This window comes from Anas platyrhynchos, chromosome 3 (assembly GCF_047663525.1).
Source record: "Anas platyrhynchos isolate ZD024472 breed Pekin duck chromosome 3, IASCAAS_PekinDuck_T2T, whole genome shotgun sequence".
Classification (NCBI taxonomy): Eukaryota; Metazoa; Chordata; class Aves; order Anseriformes; family Anatidae; genus Anas; species Anas platyrhynchos.
In genome coordinates, this window is record NC_092589.1 from 57,924,247 (window position 1) to 57,949,648 (window position 25,402).

At 44.0% G+C, this 25,402-nt stretch overlaps 2 long non-coding RNA genes across 3 annotated transcripts; one reads left to right on the top strand and one right to left on the bottom strand.

Moving 5' to 3' along the window:
* Nucleotides 1-1,610: 1,610 nt before the first annotated feature.
* LOC106019490 (uncharacterized) lies at nucleotides 1,611-25,283 on the bottom strand. 2 transcript variants are annotated; one of them, XR_011808357.1, is made up of 5 exons: nucleotides 24,180-25,283; nucleotides 9,561-9,689; nucleotides 9,374-9,489; nucleotides 4,295-4,413; nucleotides 1,611-1,794 (listed from the first exon to the last, which is right to left on the bottom strand). It is a non-coding gene; the product is annotated as an uncharacterized lncRNA (long non-coding RNA). The 2 variants fall into 2 exon arrangements; XR_005264246.2 differs by lacking the exon at nucleotides 24,180-25,283 and adding an exon at nucleotides 13,936-14,358.
* Nucleotides 16,319-24,252, top strand: LOC113843215 (uncharacterized). Its single transcript, XR_011808358.1, has 4 exons — nucleotides 16,319-17,545; nucleotides 22,526-22,662; nucleotides 23,591-23,772; nucleotides 24,127-24,252. It is a non-coding gene; the product is annotated as an uncharacterized lncRNA (long non-coding RNA).
* Nucleotides 25,284-25,402: the final 119 nt, after the last annotated feature.

Below are 25,402 nucleotides of genomic sequence, written 5' to 3' on the forward strand. Positions count from 1 at the left end.
AATTCTATGACTATAAAAATTCAGTACAATTAAACCTTTTAGATATTTCAAATGAATATGTTCAGTGGTGTGGTTTTTTTAAGTGCATTAAAATCATTACTTTGTTACCATTGCTCCTAATAAGCTAGAATTTATATTTTTTTGTGCTTACTTACTGTTTACACAGTGAAAAGGGAAAGGAGCATTTTTACCGTAATATCTAATCTCAGAGTTTAGAAATACTCTTCCTTTAACGTAAGCCCCTTAAGTTACATCTGTGACCTATCCTGTCCTCCTGACCCCATGACCATTACTTACAACACTCAGGTATTTTCCCCTCCATAAGCAATAGTAGTTACGACTACAAACAGAGATTCTTTCACCTTCAGAGCTGCAAGGGCTCATGAAACAGACAGCGATGGTGGGAAAGCTATTTAGAAAAAGACCATTTTTAAAGACTGTGACCAAGAAATGGTCACACCTGTGGTTACTGTGTTTGGTTAGTAATACAAGGTAGCTATTTATGCATACAGATACATATATTCAATTCTCATCTGGACTATAATTTTTTCATATCTTGAAAAAGTCCAATTAAATGAAGACTTTAGACTTCTAGACTGTCACAGACACCAATGGCAGTAGGAAATGGAGCCCACATATTGTTCTGGACCAGAACCTAAGTCTCTTGGCACCTGTTCTTCTGCAGAGTGACTAAGAACACTTTCTTTCCCCACTGTGTTGTTACAAAGAAGAATGGTGTTGATATTTGCATATTATGACAGTAGGAGCCACATAAAAAAGCAGACAGATTATTGGTAATAGAAGAAAGCATTTTAAAAGCTGTGTCCAATTCCACAATCCTTACGTGTGGAATAAAAAATACTTTTTTTAACAGGAACCGATGGTGACCTGACATTTAGAAAACAGTGTAAGTCCTGCTCAGAGCTCAGGGAGACTGAAGAGGGTGTCAAAAATTTCTTTGAAGAGCAATCAGGGATAACAGCATGCATTTTAGATAATGGACAAGAAAGAGGAAGAGCACAGCAAGGTAAAAAATGATGTATTACAGAAAAGATACAAAAGATGATCCTGTTTACTATTTGCGGTAGCAGTAGTATTGGGAGACACATGCAGATGCATGGTGTTTAAGTATAATAGTTAACTATCCTGGGGAACGGACTGCTAAAGGATCATGTTGAAAAAAAGCTCCCACAATGGCAGTGGCAGCTCCTGCTGCTTTTCTTGTTGGCAGGCACCCAGAGAGGCTGGTGCTATTTGCCTCTGCCTGCCACTGCCTTCAGAGGTGTGCCTGGGGCAGTTGTTCCTGTCTCAGAGGTGTTGCAGCTCTTCCTAAGTATGAACAGACCAAGAGCCTTTTCAGAAGGGGAAATCATTCCAATTATTTTCTGTGAGCAGGTGACTGCTTTGTCTGATCTGAGCCTTCTCGAGGCCAGATAGTGAGATGTCTTGTTCCAAGCTTGGGCCATAATTTGTTTGGCCCTATTTCCCTCTCTCAGAAACACGTTTTCCTGTACTATGCATCAAGAAGACGGAGTACACAACCCCCTTAAACTCCTACAGTAACTTTTGAGTTTGTCAGTGTTGTTCAGAGTAAGATTCACAAACCTGAATGCTTCACAGGAAGGACGTCTGAGATCCTGGGCAGCCAGCTCTTGGTTCAGGCTCAGAGTAACATCTCCATGGCCATCCTCCTCACATGGGCTGGAGGAAGGCAGAAGGTGGCCACCACTGTTACAACCAGATCAACTGGCCAACTTTGCTGGCCCAGATCAGAAAATGAACTTACAAGAAACACTATTAATGAAATAGAGAAAGAAGAATGTCAGAAAAAATAATTAAACTGTTGTCGAATTGCTTATTTAGCAAGAAGGAGACAGTTGCTCGTGGCTGCACAAGCATAGGCTTGGTTTGTAACTTGCTACCAAATAAGATCTTGCAGCAAACCAAGCCAGAGGCACCCCAGGAATCAATAGCTGATTGATACACAACCTGGAAGAAGTGTTGCTGTCTGCTTGTTAGGGGCCTGAACCTGAGGCTTTGGCTCTAGCCCTAAAAGAGTGTCAAGTGCAACAACCTTAATTGTTGCTGCCACCTGGAAAACCCAGAGCAGCAGCTTATAAATGCTGCTATTCATTTTCACAATGCTTTTACTTATTTGTATCTGTGTCTGTTGCTGCATAGCAGGCCTCGAGAGCAGCAGTAAATATATTCAACTGGTTTACTTAAAGAGGTTTAAATGCCTCACATCGCAGTTTTTCCCTTGCTACTTGATAAATAAATACGTCGGCTTCGGCACTGCATTTACCTTGGACAGTATTTTTGCCAGTTCATCACAGGCATGCATGGTTTTATTTCAGCATTTGGTTTGCTTGTCAATAGTCTGACATCAAAATATATTGACCCAGCTAGGAGGGCAAGGAAGCAAAACAACACGGCTTTGTCTCTGCTAAACCAATTACAATGACAATCCAAGGCTATAATAAATATGTCTTGTGACTTGCACACTAGAAGAGAGGCTGAATTTAAATTATAGCTTTGGGTTTTGAAATGCTCACTGATCCATTCCACTCCTATTAAGAGCGCCTTCCGCTCTGCGAAATTAAGTGATATCTTTACATGACAGTTTAATTAATTTATTTTTCAATATGTACATTTATGGAGTTTCTCCATTAAGCTTTTGAAATGTCTGTAGGTCCTATGCATTAATGTAAATGCGCCATGGCCCATAATTACCTTTGGCAGGCTCAGGGCACTGATAAAAAGATTATATTTTTAAAAACTAAAGTCTTCAAACTTCCCCAGCGCTTGGCAGGAAATCTATTTCTGTGTTTTATTTGGAGCAAGACTGGGGAGCCTGCAGCCAACAACTCCAGTGTAGGCAGTAACTGTTACATTTTAGAAGAAAATACATTTGACACTAAACGAGAGAAGGAGAGAGGAAGACAATTAGTGCTGGAGTACTAGAAGCAGCTGTTTGTTTGTTTTGCCTTGTGGCTGCCAATATATACCCTTATCATTAAAGTGCATCTCAAAACAGGGTGTTTTCTACAAAATTACTTCACAAAACATGGATCTTTGTCTTTTTAAGGGGCTGCCCCAAAATGAGTTTATCTTCCTTTTTCACAATAGCTCTATGATAGCCAAGAATGCCGGATTCTCCCCTTGCCTCCTCCTCCTTCCTTTCTAAAAATGAACTTTTCAGGGATATAAAGAACTCAGAGAAGTTTGAAGGAGAGCAGATGGCCAGCAGTGATCCAATAGGATGTAAAACTTCAGTTAGGTAGTCGCTTGGCAGTCAAGTGCAAGTGAGCCTGTGATGTTTCCATAGCGATGTTTTTACATGGTGCCTTACTTTTGTCTTTTGAAAATCTAAGCGGTTAAAAAAAGGGTGATAACATGAAATGAAGGGCTCTGTAGACCTGAACGTGTGGCATGGTGTAATTAACTCTGCCCTTCCCTGTCTGTGCAAGCGGGGAACCAGGGCAGCAACTTGGGCTCCTCACCACTGAAGAGAGGTGCAGAGACCTCAGCTGCACTTACACACAGCTCCAGCTCGTGTGGTGCTTGTGTGGGCTGCTCGAGTTGCTGGATGAAGTAGGGGCAGTTTCTGAAATTGAGAAATGACTCAGATGCTAGCACTGTTGGGGAGGGATTGTTCAGCCACCAATTTTTATGGTGTCAGGATTTCACATTTACATATGGCGGAAGGTTTTTGGGGGCACTTTTGTAATCTTCAGAGCTCTCTCTGCAAAAAGGAAGCGGTGTAATAAACTTTGACATGACTTTGATTCCTACTTTCTCCTTTTGAAGTCTGAGAGGTAGCCATTAAAGCTGCATTAATTTGTGAGGTTATAAACAGCTGCCATTATCAGTGCAGCCATACTGGGTGAGAGAAACAAGATTTGTAGGGAGAGGCAATATCTTTTGCTAAGCCAAATGATACAGTTGGAAAAAACAGGCCAGCTTTTAAACAACAAACTGTGGGGACACTGAGTTCAATAGCTTACCAGCTTTTTCCACACACCTAATGAGAGTGAAATGAAAATAAGTACATGTATCTACATACTCTCTCCCTGCAAACCTACATCTGGACAAATTTGACTATCACCTGGTCTGACTAAGAAAAGAAGTTGGAGGAGTCTGTGGCCTCATGGCAAACTGCTCTGAAATCTCCAGCAGCCCCCCTCTGGTGCCTTTCCACAGATGGGTCAGGCCAGCGCTTTGTGAGGGCCCTGAGCAATTTCCCTTTCCCAGAGGACTCCCAGCAAGGTGCTCAGTACAGCAGCACACTTACCCCTCGCCCTACGGGATGCGTGTTGGCGTGCAGGGGATGGCAGCGGCCCCTCTGCTGTGGCTGTGACCGCCGTCTGGAGCTGGGGGACTCCCAGGGAGAAGCAGCTTCCTGCTGGAGTGCTGTGGAACAGGGCAAGAGTAAATTGTGTAATCTGGGATTTACAAATCCCCGAGTGAACTCCCATGAATGCTGTGGTACAGGAGAACAAAGTAGGTTTAGCCTGGGAACAAAATTACCTAGCTGCCTTCCCGTGCTCTGGCCTCACCTGTGAACTCAGAGTTACCCAGCAAGGAAACCCTCCACTTGTGTCGTGGCCAGTCTGTTAGTGCTAAACCCAACCCTGCAGACAGCGAGGAATTCTTTTCTAAGAAATCCATTTTCTCATCCTCTGCAACTTATTTCCAGTCATGTTGTGCAGCCCTTGTGCTGGCAGCAGCAGTAGCAGCCTGAATGAGTCACTCAGACCAGTACCTGGCAAGTGCACTTCTTAATAGTCCAGCGTTTATCCTGTCAGGGAGCTCCACCAGGATGTTTGAGCTGCCACTTGCAGCAGGGAGGGCTGAAAGCTCTCTGCAATGGTGGCGAAAAAACCTTGGTTACATACACTGCAGGGCATTTCAGTAGTGTTTCCACCACCAGGAAGATCTGGCAGCTTTGGCGTGGGCAGCTGCAGCTTGGGGAGCTTCAAAGTATGGATTTCCACAGTCCTTGCAGAACTGTTGCTCTCCTGTGCAGCAGAGGGCAGCTAGGGAATTGCCTTTCGGTGGGTTGGAGCTGGGCCAAGCAGATCAGCTCAGGTGCATCCCTTCCCCATCTTCACCTGAATCATGGTTGTTTCCTCAGTGCTTGTTCCCTTCACTGTGTTGACCTGGCAGCTCGTTTGGTTCAGTCCTGCATGGTGTATCCAAGGTAGGGCAACTCTTAAATCCTCCTGCTATCTATACCCTAAGACAGGGTTACAGAATGCCCCCATTTGGAGCCACCTGCCTGCTCATTTCATGTTTCAGACCACTGTTAGACAGGGCTCTTCAGCAGCCAGCAGGACTTTTCCTGCATGCTGAGTTAGTTACAAAACTAATTGAAGGACACCTTGGTGGCTGGTGCTATGCTGAGTTCGACGCAGCCACACTGAAGCACATGCCTCCCTCTCCATCCTGCTGCACATTTTTCCAGTTTGTGCCCTTTTTCTCCCTTGCTGCCTTCCAAAAGCCATACACAGCTGCACCATGTAGCTGAGCAGCAACAGTGATGAGGAGCCTCTGCCCTCCTGTATTTCTGCTGCTCCTGTTAGAATAATGCCAGTTCCTCCAGAGTGATAACCCACAATGAGCCTAATGAAACAGCAATCTGGCATTAAGATGCGTATATAGTTGCCATTTGTTAAATTGACAGGTGACATTTGGAACACGCAGCCCCTATTCATTTTTAAAGCTAAATACTCTCTCAAAATAAAGTCTGTGCCATGAGTTTTAAAGATTTCCAGCCTAGACAGGGCCAGCTGTGCTTTTACACAATTTCTGGGCACAAGGTCAGATTTCTAGCAGCCGTCATTTTTTGTTGCAACGAACTGGACATGTCACGAACAATAAACAATTACCTGCCTCATAGATTACCTTGGACTCCAGTTTTTGTTTTTAACCTTTCCATGTAGAATTATTTATACAACAGAAAACAGGGTTTTGACACAATTTTTAGTTGTCTTGAATTTTATCATCTGCTACCTAGTCCTACTCTTCTGGATTTTTATATCTACAAGAAGATGCCAAAAGGATTCTCTGAACACCTTCTGCAATAGTTTGGAATTTACTCATAAGCATCAAGACCCACCTATCTTACAGACAAATACCTCAGATATGTTATATTTCAGGAACAGTTAAGAATGTGAATGGACTGAGCTCATCCAACTGAGGAGCACAGAAATCATGGCAAGGACTCACTATTCCTTCAAACTGATATCAACATATTCAATAGTATACTTATGATAACTTCCATTTCCAAATACAGAAATGCTCAGAAAAAATAGGTGCTCAAACTTCAAAGTTGCACAAGCACTCGGCTGTTACTTTGTATTTATAAATTTTATTGTGCAGAGAACTCATCTAACATTTTCTTACTTAATGTATTTTCCAAGTTACTCCCTTTTAACACTAGGATGTTATTCCACTACTGCTAAGCTGCCCCTTCAGCTTACTTTTACATACAAAAGAGCAAAAACGAAGTCTTCTAATATGGAGAAAAGCTGATTCTAGATGGCTAGTATTGACCAAAGAAGGGAAGCACCTCCTGTGGGTATGTGCCAGGCATAAGAGCGCAGAAGATAGCGTAGTTCACCTCGTGTCCTTTCAATGACTAAGCCAAGGTTGCCAAAAGGTAATGTCTCTTGACAGATGCTTTCCCCAGCAGCTAAGGCAAGAGCAGCCAAGAGTGTGGCCAGCAACCCTCTCACGCTGCACTGGGTTTGCCAAGAGTCACAGCCACACGGGAACCACAAGAGGAGCAAGAGCCTGCAGAATGTTTGAGTCACAGGGACATTTTCTTTCTTCAAGTTAAAAGAAAATCTTCAATGATTTACATATGAATTGCTTCTAATGAGGACACACAAGCTCAGTTTTCCAGCAGACTTTCAACAAGGCCAAAATTAAGGATACAATTACATGGCAGAATACTAGACTGAGATCTTCATGGTTTTTATGTCAACAGTGAAGTCAGCCGCTGCTGGTGGGTGGGAAGCAGCTCTCTTTAGGGATGTTGAGCTGGTTGATTTTCTGATTACTTCAGAGAATTTTAAAAATAGCAAATTATAATAACAGGCCTATAGACTCTGTAGCAGCTTTCTGATTAATGTGAACCTCAAGATATATGCTAAATTCTCGTCCATAAGGTATGCAGTTAGAAATGTTCTGGATGCTATTTTAACCTATGTCTTCTGAGTCACATTAGTCAAAAGAATTGGCCTGTAATTTAATTATTGCAAATGGTGCATCAATGAGTTATTTCCTAGGAAAGAGAGTTAAGAAAACCCTACACTGCAATTAATGCTGAAATGGAACCCTTTTTCTTTGGCCTTCTGAAATGTTTTCCGTATGACAGGAGCCAAGTGAGACTGAAAGAGTTTTGAAAATTCTATTAGAAAGTCATCTTCACCCAGAGCTTTCCCAGAGACCAGAGGTTTTATGACTCCTTTTTATTTCTTCCTCTGCTATGGGACTACCTAACTGTTCTCTAATTTCCTGCAGAATTATAGGTATTTCCAATTTACTTAAGAGACCTTGAGTCTGTTCAGCTGTGCAAATGACTCAGATTAGTTACAGGATTTTTGAATTCAAAGGAGACATCGTTAAGGTCCACAGAGTTTGTAGCTAATACAACAGATGACCATACACAGGAACAGCATAACACCCTGTGCTTTCCTTCCTGAACTGTACTGCCAGCAGTTCCCAGACATTTCCTCATGGCTCTTAATTTCTCTGCTTTTCCACCATTTTGTAAGCAAAAGATTCTCAACTTTTGCTTCCCATAGAAATGTAAGCAAGAAGCAACTGTGCACCTGAATCACATTAAACAAGAGACCCTCACTATATTGTTACCATGCAGCTTGCTGATTCAAAGCAGACGAATCAACAAAATCAGCAAAATTAAGGATTCTCTGTGGGGTTTCAGGACTGTCCCATACTGAAGCCAAGAACCTGGAAAGGTTTTTAAATCCCATTTTGTTTGAAAGCCTTGTGAGGAGAAGAGTATTGGGAGTTCTGTGATCCACTCCTCCAACCTTCCTTCTCTACTGTCAGCTTTTAGCTCCTCTGTATATCATGTAGGTAGTTTGCTTTCGGGCATTCACACTCTATAAATGAAACTCAGGTCTTTCTGAACATGCTGGTAGCCTGATCTGTGGTCTGCCCATGCCTGACTCATCCAGAACACCTAAATGGGAACTTGGGCACTTCCCTTCAGACATCTTCTAGAGCCTAGCATGCAGCCAGTGTAGATGGCACACAAGGTTTGAACTCGTGAATGAGCTTTGAACCTCTTACAGCCAGTTGGCCTATACCATGTGAGACACTTCAGAGAGTCGGCTGAATTAGGTTACTGTTGCCGTAACACTTTCCGAGGAGTGCCTTCTGGGGACAGCATTTCATGCAATCTCAGGATATTTCACTTTGTTCTATACAGTGTGCTTATTTTCTTCCTGACAAAAGGAAAAGGTGAGGAATAGAGGGGACTAGGAAAAAATGTCACAGAAAGAAGAATAATCAAATAAATCCAAAAGATATGGCAAGCCAATGTGCTGCACGTGCAAAATGCTAATATGCAACATCATTAAAGCCTTGATCCTGTGAAATGTGTAAGGCATACCTGGCAGCCTGTTTTGCTGACAGTCCTATTTCTAATACATCTCTCTCCTAATTTGCTTCTGCAAAAAAGTTTATTTATTTATTTTTTTTAATTACTTTGGGGAAAAGGCAAAGGGAATGGTTGTGATGGAGTTGCAATAAAAATAAATGCTGTGAGTTTGAATTAATTAAACAAATGACCCATGCAGTCAGGGAAGATGGTGGAGACCAGGTTTCTGCACTTCAGCTATTTCTGGAGGCTGAAGAGAGAACAAAGGGACGGAGCTGGTTCTAACCTCTACAGCAGGTTGCAGCAGATCTGTACCCTTTGTCCTCCAAGGCAGAGAGCAGACACAAGGAGATGTAATTATAAAGAGCCACACAATTTACATACTCTAGTGATCTTAGCAGCAGTCCATCTTTAATTCATGCTGTGTTTGGGGAGACTCAAAGTCTGGCATGCCAAAGTTTGGGATTGGGCTGGAGGCAATCTTTGTGCTGTGGGAGAACCAGTTGTTTAAAACTATTTCTAGTACACTGTGTTCTCCACCACTTCTAGCCACTATCTAGGAACCTGTGAACTGACGCTTTTGTTGGCAAGGTGGCTTTGCTAGTCCAGGTAGATATAGTGGGAAACCCCATCTGTTGTAAAAATCACTCCTCTTTATCCAGCCCCTCCTCCCCTCTCTCCCTACAAGTCCTGCAGGCTCAGTGTCTCTGTATCCCACTAGAATCAGACTGTAATTACCTGGCTGTAGGTCTGCTTCTTTTGGTGACTCTTGGGCTTTGGTGGTCCCACCAGAGCCTGACCTTCCCAGCATACACGAGTTCAGAGCCGCCAGGAACCTCTCCTCCACAGGATGCCTATGCAAATACATCGAGTGTGTCTTTAGTTTTAAGACAAGGTTTGAGCATGACTGATAGAGCAGACATACCTTTTATTTCCAGGTTGCATTTTGAATACGTTTGGTGTCTGAACTGACCACAGTTTTCAGATCCTATGGCTCTTTCTCTGTTCCGGTATGAATAACAAAGGCAAATGATCCAGTTCTCAGTGTCTTTGCCTGAAGAGATATAAATCACCTTCTAGGTATTATTTCTTCACATGTTATGTCATTTGCTGAACAATTAAGTGTGCGTTACTGAAGGATTAAAAGTGAGCCAAGGCTACAGAACATAATGCAACTTCACAGCAAGAGATGACAACGCAATTCTTTAATATTATTTCTTGTAAAACCAGATGATGTAAAATCAATTCCATGCTAAATTATGCTTTCATCTTCAGTCCTTTTAAACTTTAACCAAAAAAAAAAAAAAAAAAAAAAGGAAAGGAAAGATGCCAATGGTCCATAAATAATCTCTAGATAATGTGTTAAAGACCTATGCTAAGTGGCACTCTTACAAACCCATATTTATATTAAAAACCCTCATATGCACACATTACATAAACTATAAATTGTAGCAGCTGAAAGTAAAATAAATGCGTTGTGATGAACATACATCAACTTTACCATCCATTACATGTCATCTTTGTGAGAAAAATACTTTATTTTTTAATTCTAAGCTATGTATTTTAAAAAGTTAACACAAACCATGTATTTTAGCTTTATCAAAATCTAAATACCTATATCCCAGAAACAAGCAATTACACAGAACTGAATTATAAACTATGCACGGATGAGTAATAAACCACTAAAGTTTTAAATAGAGCTCCAGTGAGAAAAGATGCCTCAGGTGTGCATCTGGATGCCTGGACAGGTAATTTAACGGATTCATCCTTGTGAAATTCCATTTTTTTTTTCAATAAATGAAGCTCTGGGGTGTAATTTGGGACAGTATCTTCATAATATAGGGCTGTCCAACATTCAGAGTGCTAGCACCCAGAGCAGATCAGAAAGCAGCCAGTGATTTTGCAGGTTCTGGCTTTTGGCTTTCACCTCCCTGAAAGCCACCTGAGGGGTGCAGCAGGGCAGCGTTGCAAAAAGCCTTGGCACAGGTGCTGGCTGCTTGGGAGGACTGAAAACCAGGGGATGAATCACCCCTCCACTCCCAGCAGAGTGTCTTGGTCCCCTCCTCTGCAGGGAAAGAGTTCTGCTGTTGCTAAAAAATCGGCTTCCAAATAATTTAGTCTTTACTTAGCATAAGAAAAAAAAAAAAAAAAGCTACAAGATGAAGGCTAATGAAATACTGGAAAGGGAATTACTTTGCAGTAATAAAATACTTGGCATGTTTCTAAGGGCACAACATTACATACAGGTCTGTGGAGGGTCCTTCAGAGCGAGGTTTCTGAGGCCCCTGCACCTGAACCTGTAGCCTGGTAGCAGGAAAGCTGCCACACCAGCCTACACCGTGCTACGAAGGCAGGCCACACATTAACCCAAGACTCAGCATAGCATGGGCAGCTGGAGAAAGCAAACAAGCAGAGGGAACAAAGATGTGCCCTTTCTTTCTACATTAACCCCTGCATGAAGAATTTAGTAATGGATTTTGAGCCTAAAGTGGGAACTGCTACATTTTCCAGCTCTGTGGTCCTACTACCTAGCTCACAAGGCTCTTGATGCCGTTCCCACGTACATGCAATATTCCTCATTTGGATACTTTTTGAATTAGTTGGACACCTTCAGCCATAGGTAAGCTAAACGAGGATATGCCTTGTGCTTATCTGGCAAACTGTGCTGGGGAGGAAGAGTGCTTGGCAAGTCACACCAGGGGCACAGACCAGGCTCCTGGTAGCATGGAGACCTTTGCTATTTATCGTGACGATACCTAGGAAAGGAAGGATGCAGTGCAGAGCTCTAGGTTTTACTTCTCACCTCTCCCACTGACTGTACAAACAGGGTGATAACTGCTCGGCCTCTCAGTTTGCTCCTCTAAATCACAGCGCTCTCAGGAGTACATCAGCTGGGGGGTTTGAGGCTCAACTTGTACAAACCAATTCTGATTCCTTCCATCAAGTGTCTCATTAAGTGTAAAGCGCCTCTGGGGAAAGGCAGCTGATTAAACAGATTCCTCTGTGACATAATGAATTTACAAAACCCCTCCAGTTTTGCTGGGAGATGTTTGGGGAAAAAGACGTTCAGCCACCGAGGGCAAAGTCCACCGAGAGGGAGAATGACTCCAGCTCCCTGCCTGTGGGGCTGAGAGGCGCTTTCTGCTGGGTGCTGGGAGCGAGAGGAGAGGCAGGGAGGCAGGGCACCCACACCCCATCTCACAGCTCACAGCCTGAGCCCATCTCTGCCAGCATCCCCACACGGCTCCTGCACTCAAAGCCCGAGGTGAAGCTCCTCCAGGCGGGCTCTGCTCACGCAGGAGGTGTGAGGAAGGAGGCCGAGGCGTTTCCTCGCGTTCGGATCCTGTTTCCAGTGTGACTCAGCTCTGCAGAGCCCATAAGGATGACATGGGCTGTGCTTTATTAGCAGTTAGGTTAATGTTTGGAAATAAAAAGACTGATGGTTTTATCTGTTTAATGATTTGGTGCTGCCAAGAGCAACCATAAGCACAGCTCAATGGTGCATGAAGAGAGTACAGGCTGACACTCATTTCCCACCGCTCACATCCAAACATTAGCACACAAGTTGTGCAGCAGGCTGGCAGGGGCAGGCAGCCAGCATCGCAGCTATTGGCCTGACTCAACGATAATCTTTTTTCTTCACGGAGATTTTAAACCTCCCTGCAATGGACGGGGATAAGGATGGGCGAGGTGGGCTTGGTTTTGAAGCCTGAAGTTCATTTGTGTTTGCCCAGCTTCCTATGCCCTCGGCTGAACTTAGCTACAAAGCTGAGGACTAAAAGACTCCTCTCTTTTTCTCCCCGTTATTATTTCACCTGTGTGGATATCCTTTTCTATTTTCACATTTTAAATCCAACTCCACCCAGGCATATGCTTTAGGAAACAGGAGCTGCAATGCGGACTGGCCACGTGCAGCCAGGCACCACCACCAGCCTGCCACACGCAGCCAGCAGCAGATACAGCAGCAGCAATTCCTTACAGATCCTGCGGTCAGCTGGCGTGGAGGCAACGCTGGGTCTGGCAGGTACCACCAGAGCAAAGAGCCACCAGGAGCCAGTGGACACAAGGAAGATGGCTCATCAGCTGATTGCTCCCTCAGCTAGTGGTTATCGCCATTTGTCACGGAGTAAGTGCAACTGCTAGACTTATTGATCCTTCGAAATTTACGTAGAGCAGAGCTTGGCCATTTTTGGCCGAGTCACACAGAACACATCTCCTTCTGTGCACAAAGCCAAGGGAGGGAGAACCCGCTGAAATAATCACGCTGGAGTCGCACTCCAAGCAAAGCTGCCTTGGATGTGCAAACACATGCCTCACCGGCTTCTGGGAAGACGCATGGCTGTGTGTATAATGCTCCAGCTGGCCCAGCAATGCCAACGAGTAAATATTGTGCAGTTGTAAGAGTGCTGCATAGCTCGCAACTAGCCCCACAAAGTGCTTTTTGTAAAAGCGCCGCAGGCAGCCCAGCAGCTGCTCGGGGAGCTGTCACACAGGCAGCAGGGCCAACCACGTTAAACAAGAAAGAGCTTCTGCAGGGCTGGCAGACCTGGAGCACTAGGTCTCCAAGACCCCTAAAGCTTCTGTTATTGCCCCCCATCTTATTTATTTCCCCTATTTTTATTCTATTGGTATCTACTATTTCCAGTCAAAAGGGCTGTATCAGCAGCCCATGTTCTCAACCACCTTCTTATATGTCTGTGACACCTCTAAGACGGAAAACACTGCCAGGAGTTACCCATGACCTTCACACACCAGGTCAACACTTCAAAGCTTTTCCCCTCTGCCAGAGCTACACTGTTTGCTAGCACAAAAATAAGCGGAGTCTGAGCTCTTCCCACTCTCCCTGGTTTTCCTCATATACTTAATAGAAAAATAGCTGGAGCACAACTCCCACATATTGCATGAGATCCAGACTCCAGCAGCCCTAAAACAGGCTTTTTCCTGTCCTAAGTCTATGCTAGAACTAGTCAAAATTTAACACTTGCAAGAGTATAATGTCTTTAGAGCAGGGGAAGGAGGGGGGGAATCCAAACAAACCCAAACACACCCAAAGATGAGCTGCTGCTTCCACAACTAACAAAACCCCACAATGCTAAGCACATCATTAAAAAAAAAAAAAAAAAAAAAAGTCTTTCCACCACCTCTTTAACCCCAGCCTCAAGGCCACCTCTGCTCAACAGCTACATACTTTCCCTCCAGCTTCACATTTGCAGCCTTGCTATCCTAATGAGAAACCTCTGCCAGCTGGATCCAGCTCCCCCAGCAATCTCTGTAATGAGGACAGGCACCTTGGGACCTACCTGCCTGGCTCAGAAGAAGAATTTGGTTTGTTTTTTCCAATCCCCCATGCTGCATAGAGTCCTCTGAGGCCATGATAAGTGAATGCCAGACCACCTGGCAGCAAAAGCAGATAAGGAGGGGACTGTCAAATATCTGATGTGTGGGAGGTAGCCAGGGTGGGAGGAAAGAGTTAATCAGGAAAGGGCTAATCAGCCCTCGGATATGAGCACCCAGCTTTGATCCCAAGCCTGTGAAGAGGGTGCAGGGTGCTGGTGCATGTCTGGTGAAACTTCTTTTTGGCTATATAGCTTAATTTCTTTACTACATTCCTTTTTTCCCCCTACTTCATTTGCTGTATTTCAGTCACAGCTAGTTGGGAAGGGGAGGCTTCACTTTCTCATGAAGTTACTGTTCAGCCAAAGCCCAACTTTAAAAATACATTTTCTAAATATGCACTATTCACTCTTGTCCTCAGTAATTTGGTTGGCAGAAATAAGAGCTGCAAAAGCAGATCTTGTCAGTCATTCTCAAGCCTTCCATAATATGGAAACGATCACCTGCCATCTAAATTGTATTTTTAAAGTGGCATAGTGTCTTAATAAGATGCACACACCTGAAGCCTCTTTTTGTTTTCTAATAAAAAACATATTTGTGGTGATGGCATCAGTGCACAGGTGAGATAACTGATCATAGAACCATAGGATGCTTTGGGTTGGAAGAGACCTAAGAGATCATCTAATTCCAACCCCCCTGCCATGGGCAGGGACACAAAACCTTCCAGGTAGTCCCTAAAAAACCACCCAGGCCTGTTTTCTATCATTTTCTGTAAACACACTGCATGTATCTGTGCACGTGCAAGTACTTTCTATTTGGCAGACACCCACTGGTGCAGCTTCAACCTTCTGTCTCACGAAAGCCAAAGGATGAGTGTTTGCTCATGTGCAGAGGAGGCAATGCACAGCACCTTGCAGCTCTGGAAGTGCAAGGCACAGGTGTTTGCCCTGTACCATGTCACATGGACTCTGTCACACAAAGGGGCAGCTGCCCCTGCATGCAGACTCTTTGGAATTCAAGGCATTTTGCTCAGAAGGTGAAATTGAAATGCTATACAGAAATATGGTAGCGGATACTCTCAGTTGCATGGTGTTGTCTGCGCAGCACAACAAAGAAGCAAAAACAGTGCTGTATTTGCTCCTGACCCACATGACGTGGATAGGATATGGGCCTGATGCAGAGGAGATTTTGCTATTTTCTATTTTCAGGCTAAGATTTAGGAAGGGCAGAGGAAGATTAGGGGTTAGTAACATACAGTCATCATTTGCATGTTCTGGACACGTACCCCTACTTCATGCAGCCAGTGCCCACTCATTTCAGACCTGTCTTTCTGAACCAGTGAGCACCAGTGATTCTAGCTGTACTCAGTGAGATATGGAGGCATTCAGCAACTTTAAAAGAGGACCAAGGAAATCTGGTGCTTGAGTCTGAAATTATGTTTGAAGAATGATCCCAAAATAAGCAAAACATTTGTTTTCCACTAAAAAGCCTCCTAAGAATTAAACTGGAATTATCCTGTGATAAACTTAGCTACAGAGCTTCTGGGACAGAGTGTCCAGAGGACGAGCGTTCTTCACCTTATCATCTGAATGTTAATTTTGACCCCAAACACAAATTTGGTGCCAGGTATAGCACCGTGTTTGTGGTGTGTTGCAAATGTCAGTTTGCAAGGGAATGTGTTGGCTTATGGCATAAAAGCAAAAAGCACAGAGCTCTAAGTTCAACTGCATTTGCCTTTGCTTGGAAAAGAAATAATTATTCTATTTGTTTTGCTTCCAAGATGTGAATAGCAAATGTCTTTCTCACCTCACTGAGAGGAAAAAATCACACCCAATATGGTTAAGGTGCACCCCTCTTTACTAAGCAGTGTGACAACCTTGCAATTTGAAAAACTTTTTTTTGGCTGATACTTTTTTTTTTTTTTTTAATGTGATTTCTGCTTTAAAGATGCCTCATGCACAAATGTCTTGGGTTGTTTCCTACAAAATGGCAGAGCTCATAAATAAAAGGAATAGGCAGAGCAGCAGAAAAGTGAAGAAGTGAAACTTATTTCAAATGTGCTTTTAGAGGAGCTGATTTAGCTGCAGTCTGGAGGCAATACTTGGCATAGGGGAAAAAAAAAAAAAAAAAAAAAAAAAGCTTTAAAATGAGTAGAGCTGGTCCTGTCACCAGGGCTTGGAGTGGGCATCATTCCCACAGGGTCTAGGCACCTGTGGGGAGCTCTTCTGGGAGTATGTGACCTCTGATACTGCCATGGCTGCTGCTTTCATTTATTTATTGCTGCAATTGAGATCACCTCGAGCTCAGATATACCTTCCAGACAGCCAGTGGCCAGTTGAGGGTTTTGATGTTTGTGTCCTGTGACCAAATGCAAAGTCTGGGGAGGACAACAGGCTCATAGCACGCGTTTCTACAAGGCTTGACACCAGAATTGCTGTTTTTTGGCTCTTTGGGGGACCCTCCCTCCTTTTTTCAGCCACTGGGTGCCATGACATAAATTTCCTGAGGTCCTCATGGTGGTGTCCTCTGACTGCAGGCCTGTGGCAGGGAGCCCTTCAGCACAGCCAGCGCTTGGTAGTGTCAAGTTCCCCTCCTCCCCTCAGCTTCCATGGCAGCAACCTGTGTCCCTGTGCCCCGACTTGGCCGCAGTCCCCCATGGTAACACGATCCACAAAGGGAACATGAGAAGGTGTTTTCTGGGCCAAGGATTTTCCCCTGGCAGGTTTCAGAAAGGCCCATGTCCTCCTCTCTGCTCTAGTGTTACTCCAACCCGCCTCTGCAGCCTCGACTGTCCTGGCATCACCTGGCAGTCCCTGCCCCGGGTACGTTTCATCCTGGCTGTGCTACTTCGATCAATCAGAGCAAATCAACTGCAGATCGGGGCAAGTTGCCACGCGGGCTGGCATGCCTGGCTCATGCCTCACCCCTGGCCACATGCTGGACTAACTTCTCCTCAGCCTGCACTGCTTTCTCAGCAGCTCTCTTTTGACTGCAATGTTGCTGGTGGCAGTGTAGGAAACACACACAGAAATCCTGAATTTGAGCACTTCATGTATAATTTTTTATGTCTATTGAAAGCTCACACCCTATATTGCTAGCCTCCCTATGCATTCAGTAGCACCTACAAAAGGCAAGTATTTTGCCCACACGCTTTGCAAAGGGCTGTTCTCCAGGCAGCGCTCACCACATCTAGCTTTCCCCATTTTCCCCTCATTTGGGTTGTCCCCAGCATGGCTAGACACCGCTCAAGCCCACACGTCTGTCTCCTTTCACCCCTGCTGCTTGGGAGGGCCAGGCATGAAGCCCGGAGGGGAGGCAAGCAGCCTCGGCCTGACCCGCCACGTAATGGCTGCCGCCTCTCAGGGCGGCGCTGCATGGCGAGCGTCTCCACCCGGTGAGGTGGAGCAGTGCCCTGGCTGGCCCAGGGTGTGATGGTGGCGCTGGCCTTGGCTGGTCCCGGGCGAGGTGCAGCCCTGTTTTCCTCCCCAAAAATCTTGTCTTGAGCACAGGTCCACGGGGGGCCAGCGCCAGGGGATTTCACGTGCGATATAAGCTGCCCTAGCAGGCGTGCTGTGGGTGAGTTAAGGACATACTTTCAGCCTTAATTCTGAGTTTCCTAGGTTTTGTCAGTTTAAGCCAGATTCCTAATGTTATTTTAATGCCGTTGTTTTGTGTGTGAATAATATGCTTTCCATGCCAAACCACAAGCCCTGGAACCAGTATCTCATAAAAATGCCTAGAGTCCAAAGCTAATAGCTGTTATTCAGCTGATCGAGTGATGCCTAAAAAGTTACAGATTAATGCTGCTCCCAGTGGGAGGGTAAAATTAGGCTTGCTGTCTGCTGGGACTGGGTGCTGTTTCACACAGCATCTGACCAGGGGCTGGGGCATCCTTTGGGATTGCTTAGCCCCAGCCACAGGCTCTGTCTGGGGTCCCTGTGGGCAGAGGTGTGGTATGAGGGGTTTACATGAGTTTTTCCTTAAAAATGCCCTCACCCTTCCAGGAACACCCCATCAAGTGATGGTCACTGCAGCTCACCCTCACCCAGCCCTGCCTTAGCAGGATGTGATTCAGGGGACACCAAAAAGGTGGGTGGACAGCAGCTCGCTCCCCCAGCCGTCAGCATTAGCACAAGGGTGGACGTGATGAAGCTGGGTCCTGGATCACTGCCAGCCTAGCCCAGGGCAGGGACGTGTTCACATGGGGTGGTGTTGAGAGGGGATAGGAAACGGGGGCGAAACTGTCCCTGCACACTCGCCTTCACTTCAGGCTGGGAAATCGAGCCACAGGATGTCAGTGCAGCCTGTGCGAATGCCAAGCTTTCCGAAAGAAATGACTATCTTTTCTCAAGAGCACGGAGGAAGATCTCTTTCCCAGAACATCTTCTTATTTAGGAAACTCACATCACGATGGCAAAGCAAAGCGGAATGCTTATTTGGGAATAAGAAAATGAGATGTGGCCTGAAGTCAGTGCCTGCGTGTAGACACCGCAGCAGAAAGTTGGAGGGCAAACCAGAGGCAGTTGTGTGCTCACAAATACAGTGCTGAATGGGCTGGAGGCCCAGACAGCTGCTATTTGCTGCCTGCGTCCTCGGATACTCGATGTGGATTTGTAAGGTATTGATTATTTTCCTGTTACAACACAGAGGGATTAGCTAGATTAGCTTCTGCAGAGGTGAGAAAGAAATGTGTCATATAGACTGTTTGTTTTGCTCTAATTGGATTCACACCCTCTTTCTGAATAAATCTTGTTTTACTCCAGCTCTTGTGGTTTTTCATGGCGATGAATGCTGAGGAGCTCTTCTCAGAACAGGCAAGTGGTTCTCAGCTCTGCTGGGAAAAGCAAAGGGATAGTGCTGGGATCACCAGAGAGGCAAGTAGCTTGCAAACAGGGTAGCCAAGGAAGCTGCCATGGTCACATCCTAGCTAATGCTTCCCAATCACAGCTGTTGGCAGAGCTTATTTGTAAAGAGACATCTAAGCTTTTCAGCCCTTCTGGATGCAACTTTCACACCTGCTCTGGGCAACATGCCTAGAGCATGGCTGTGGTGCTTATTAGAAAGTGGTGTGTCCTGGTCCCCATTGAGCAGGGTGCACTGCTCTGTATACTAAAATTGCATCTAATTTTCAGCTGCAGTTCATCATCTTTCCTATCTGGTGCAGAAGACTGTAGAAAAATTAACTTCATCTGCTGTTTTCCCTCATCTCCTTGCTCAGAAATGTGGAAAGTACCTGCAGCAATGGTGGCTTCTCAAATTCATCCTTTAAACCTCAGGAAACAAAACAAGTTCATATGGAAAAGAAATAAATGCATAGTTTAAAAAAATCTAGGTCTGTATAGTGGTAAAGTGCTAAGTGTCCTTACTTGGTTAATCCTGCTAAACAAGTAAATGCTATTTACTCCTTCGTGCCCTGACCAGTGAAAGCTTTTGACATCTCTTTGCCGGTCTTTGCATTTGAAGCTAGGCTCTCTGCCTCGGAGTCAGATGGGTATCAAAAACCTCAGACCAGCTGGACAGTCTGAACAAGCATTCAGAGTTAAGCCTTAAATTTGAAATTCTTCCACTCATTCCATGTTCCTACAGAGAATGAATGAATGTTACATCAGGAAGTCAGACTTCTATGGAGAGCACCTGCTCCTGCAGTTTCCAAAGATGTCCTATGTTTGTGGATCCCTATGGGTCTACACAAACCTGTGAGTTGTCTGAGACACTTAGGTTGGTTGTACTGGAATTTGTGCACATGTTAAACTTGACAGAAAAATTTTCTTTCATTTCTGTTTTGGTCATGTTATATTTTCTGTTGGCTTTATTATTTAATATCTTGATCCTGAAGCATAAAATAAATCCATATTCTCTTATGGTACATTCATTTTTTGAGGTGGGTATTTGAGTGATTTGACGTATAGGCTGCCATAATTCTCATTAATACCATTTGTCTTGCTCATTTGCTCATTCAGAACTCATTTATTTTAGTACTTTTAGAGCCAATGGGAGGTGCTAAATAAACATTTCAAACTGTAAATAAAGTTACTGGCCAACTGTGAATGGGTAAAATTAAGTAATTTTTCCAACATCACACATGTAAGCAGAGGATCCAATTCTGCAGAACAGCTTTTGGATTCCTCCTCTTTCTCTTCCTAGCTTGTCCTGCTAGGAACATTTAATACACATCAGATAAGCCCTTTACAGCCTCCTTCCCTGCACTGTTCCCTAAAGCAATATATATCCTGACCAAAAAAAAAAAAAAAAAGTCTCAATTTTTAAAAAAAAATTGTATGATCATATAATTCAAATAACTTTTTCTGATATGGGCAATACAGCCCATTTATTTCTTTATCTTCATTCCAGAGTACCTCAGCCATCTTAGCAGAAAATTTCCCCTCGATACTCAGCCTGAACTAAACATGTAGATTTTTCCTAGCAGGGAAAATTCCAGTCCACAAAGTGAAAGTTAAGTAAAAGGAAAATAACGGAGATCAGCCTGCTACTAGAAAATATGATACAACTTGGACAACGGGAATCACAGTAATACAGGAATCACTGTATCTGCTGAAGTTTGCCACCTCTGCAAAGATGATGCCAGTTGATTTGATTACACATGGAAGAAGTGCTATACAGATTTTTAGGGCAGAAAGTAGAAGAAAATACTGGTTTTAATGGAAACCAGTGGTGGAATTTGGAGAGTCAATGGTAAAGATATTACTTTCCTGTCACACTACCCACACAGCACAGTGGGAAAGGCTCAGTAGTACAGGGAAGGATGAGATGGGCCCTCAGGGTGGCACAGTTAAAACATTAAAATGGGGAAGTAATAGGCTACCAATCCCTCTCCCTTACTGTTCTTCCAGGGGGCAGTGGAAAGATGCTAGTCCTCTCCAGATTGAAAGTAAAGATTTATGGATTACCTTATACAGAATTTAAAAAAATAACAAGATGACTTTTAGGAAATGTAGCATATAGCAGAAAGATGCATTTTTCTGTTGCTTTCATATCGAGCTGGAAATTGAAGAACTCTGTATAATCTGAGGAAAAACCCCAACAGTCCTCATCACTACAATTCGGTTAAATCTCTCTCTTCAGTGGCTTCCAAATCACAGAAACCCTGGGTGGAGGTGAGAGGGGGGAGCTGAGGAGCTTGGGGCTTTAAGATGCCAGGGCAGAAAATTATGCATCTCTTCAAGAGAAACTGAAAATATCACTTAATGTCTCCAAGCAGATAAGTTCATAAATGAGCCTGCCTGATTGTGGACTGGCTTAGTCGTCAACTTAGTATTCAGGAACAGGAACAATTGCCATAGCAACATTCCCATCTTCTGACATGTATCATGCAGATCATGTAGTCAAGGCAGCGCAGCATCCTCTCACACATGTGCTCTATGAACTTTTGTATTCCTGATAATATTAAAGAGAGAAATATGTCTCATGATTGACATTCTTGCCTGTGTTTCTTTATGATTCCTAAAAAAATATATGGAAATGCTTCCCTTCCCCCATCCTCCTCCTTTGAACTGTTTTCTCTCCATCCCACTGAAATGATGAGAACAGCTCATGCCCCAGATCTGCAGATATATGTTCCTGACAGTAGTCCTACGCTATGCAAATGTGTAAACTGCAAAATGTAGAGGCTTTTAAAAAATTAAGTATATCCAGCTGAATCTAAATTCCGAGTAAAAGTGCTGAAAGGAATTAGAAATTTTCCAGTACCTGCATAATTAATGTGCTATTAGACAAAGCCTTACATCTTTTTTCTTGTTCTTTTTTTTTTACTTTTCTATTTTTTGTTTTGTTTTGAGTTAGTCTGAAATCTCCAGTCACACATGCCAACCGTACCTATGGTACTTGCCAATATGTATGTCACCCTACAGGAGCTGCGTTCACAAGCACAGCAGAGTATTTGCTGGAAACGGTGTTTCCAGCCAACGTCCACCTAACCCCTGGGATAGCTTGGGCTGTGTGGACCTCCTACTGAAGGAAGAGTCCTTCTGAACATCGCACAGGGCTAAGATGGGGTCCGGCACAAACAGGATGCTGCATTTTGTGCAGTAAACCCACCTTTGTCACCTTAACGTCAGCAGACAGACTTTACAGGTATTCCTGGTTTAATTGTATTGCAGGCCATCCAGTGGACCTCTTTCGAAGCTTAGCTCCAGTTCAGTTTTGTGGCTCCCTCCAAACACCCCATAACACTGGAAATAGCTGGAATATAGTATGTAGGTCATGTTGGTGGCCGGACTTGGTGATCTTGAAAGTCTTCTTTAACTTAGATGAGCTTATGTTTCTACAATCATGCCACCACACCGACATGCCTCCAATTGTGCCTATCCCAGCAGTGGTTCTGCCATTAAAAGTATCACAATACTCCTGCCTGAGGGTTGGCCTCAGCAGCTCCTTCCATTTTCAAAATCCTGCATAAATCTGTGGCCTCAGTAGAGACAGACTGAAACCCAATTTGACTGAGTGCATCTCTCTGGAGAGACACACAGCTGTTGGCTACACTTAGGTGATTTTTTTTCTAACCAGGTTGCTTATTTTCATTTGTTGTCTCTCACACAGCTTCCCCAGAGCTGCCTCTTGAGTGTTCGCTGCAAGATGTCCCTGTTGCGTGGGAGAAGGTGCCACTGTCTGTGCCGAGAGAGTTGCTTTGTATAATGGCTCTGCTGGAGGCAAGTCACCCTCAGATGGGTGCGAGGGTATGGCCAAGCCTGAGACCTTTGGGGAAAAATATTCTGAGTGTGCCCATCCTGTGGGATACAAGCCCTGTTGGTCTGCACATACGGGATTTCCCTTAACACAGGCTCGGGAGTTGCCCCGTGCACACCTGGTGCTCTTGAGCTATAAGGCTCACGTTTTGCTAGTATAATCTGTGTACAATGTAAATGTAATTTAAAATTTACATCTGTTTTTAATGACTTTTTTTTTTCTTTCATTCCTGTCCTTCCCACCACTCACCTCTGATATTTAGGGTCACTGTACAAAGCTTAGGTACCCTTCTGCCCCGGGGAGGGTGAATGTCGTTATGCTGTGGTCAGTATTGCTCAATGGTTCACCTGGGATTACATCTTGAAGGAGTCTCTGCGGTTCTCAGGTTTGAGAACACTCTTCCTCTGTGTACTGCACAGATGATTGCTCGAGAAATTATCATTCAAGAAATTCCTTCTTTATAACTTGTCCCATGGTGACTCTTGGTCGTACTACATACAGGTAGTTGAGGTCCCCCATTATCATAATTTTTGCTGCCTAAGTATTTTGCACTTAATTGCCACCTTCTGCTCTGTGACTAATAATAATCCTACTCTGTAAAGCCACCCCTAGAGAAAATGGTTTGCAGCTTAGTACCAGTAGCAGATGAGGGGTGACCTTCCCTTCTTTTATCCCATTACATCTGTCAGGTGCAAACTTGGAAGCCAAATTGGGAAGCATTATTAAATAAGAACAAATTATTTTATTTTACATAGCAAATAAGCTAGGACAATTACATGTAGAAGGCTAGCCAGGCACTGCTCTGCCTGCAAAATCAAATTAAACAACCAGAAATGCAGAAGCAAAAATTTCTTAAGCAATGCAAACTGCAGGGAGTTGCACAGTCTGTAAATGTTATCTCCCTGTAACTGCCCACAGCGGAGTGCAGAGTGCTGCAGCTGCAGGTTGTCCCTGCTGCCACAGGCAGCATGTCCTGCAGCTCAGCAGCCTTACACCGAGGGGAAAAGTGGAAGCACCAGGAGCTGCAGGGTTGGAGATTGGATGGAATTACTGTCCATGTCGAGAATGTTACCTTTCATAGCTCCTGATTTCCTTCCATGGTAAGCAAGTAGCTGTCATTTAACATCTGACTGTCATTACTTGTTTCTGCAGAAGATCATGTGTGTCTGTGCTGCCATGTGTGTATATATAGATGCATGCATGTGTGCTGAACTTTTACAAACACAATATACGTACTGTGGGGACCATTTGTGTATTAAAAAAGCAGAGATATTGAGTCCTAGTTCTGACTGTACTGTAGCAATCTACTTAGAAGCTTCTCCACTCTAATGGTAGATGTTTACTTTTTAATACTTAAGCTATATATGAAATGCCAAACTTGGGCAACATGATTAGCTACAATACAGATTATATGAAACAGATTCAGTTTTACTTCTCTCTCTCTCTTTACACAGCTCTAAGGAACAGCAAATAGCTCCTCCGGTGGGCCAAGAAGTCTGTAGCCTACCTTTCAAATTTCCATATTGGCATTTACTGTGTTGAGGTTCAAATCCTTTTACAGCCGTGGTCTGAACAAGAAAAGGGCATTTAAGGGAGTAAGACTACATCTTGCTCTTCTGGGTTACATTAAAATCCATTGATTTCCATCTGTTATTTGAACAAAGCAGAGTGCATTTTAGATAAAAATAAAATTGCTTATATTGGAGAATATACATTAAATATATTTGCTGTTTATGGTCTGTAAATTGGACGGTTCTGTTTTTAGAGTTTTTTAATAATACAAGTAAGAGGAGGTCACTGTACTCAAAAGGCTCTAAGCACAAAAAGCTCTTTCACTTCACTACATCATTAGGAGCACTGCAGAAAGCATCCCACCTGCAAGTCTGCTTGCACCCTCATTCAGCAAAGCCTCTGCACTGAAAAGCACCTGTGTGTATGCTTTTGAATTCAGTGTGTGCTTAAGAATGTTTCTAAACAGATGTTGACAGCTAAATCTGTTTACTTTCCAGACTAATTTCATTCCCCTTTGCTCCTCTTGCTTCAAAAAGGAGAGATCATTGCCCCTGCAGAAATTAACCAAACCTGCAAATGCTTTTATTTCTTGGGACTTCTGAAATACTCAAAGCACAAACCCCAGGTTTAATACTGCAATCAGGCACATTGAAGAATCAGGCACATTTGCACTTTTACAACATATATGAGCACCTTGGGCCAAATATAATGCCCCAAATATATTATAAAACTCCCGGCTTTTACTGCAGCACCTGTGATCCTCATTTAAGTGGTTGGCTAAAGGGGCATGTGAAGCTTCAAACCACAGGAGCAGCACAGAGCAGCTGGGATACCCTAGTGGATATGACCTGTTCTACTACTATGCATCAGGATTTGGTTAGGAGCTTTCTTTTGTTGTTGCTGATGGAAAATATCTGTCACCATCGTTTGCCCCCGCTCACATTAAAAACAGGAGCATTAAAGACAGGATTGGTAGCATATCTCCTCCAAGGTGCATTCAGAAGCGGCCACACTTACACATCTCTCACTGCTTGCTCCTTTATTCCCAGGGCAGGAACACCAAACCTACCTCAGTGATGTTAGCCTCAGGTTGACGGTCTTTTCAGAACTATATTTTATCTCAAGTTTTAGATTTTAAATCCTTCTTTCAGCGCTCAGTCTGATGGTATCAGAGTCCTCAAAGGCTACCCAAGCTTGTATCAGAGCCCTGCAGACTGC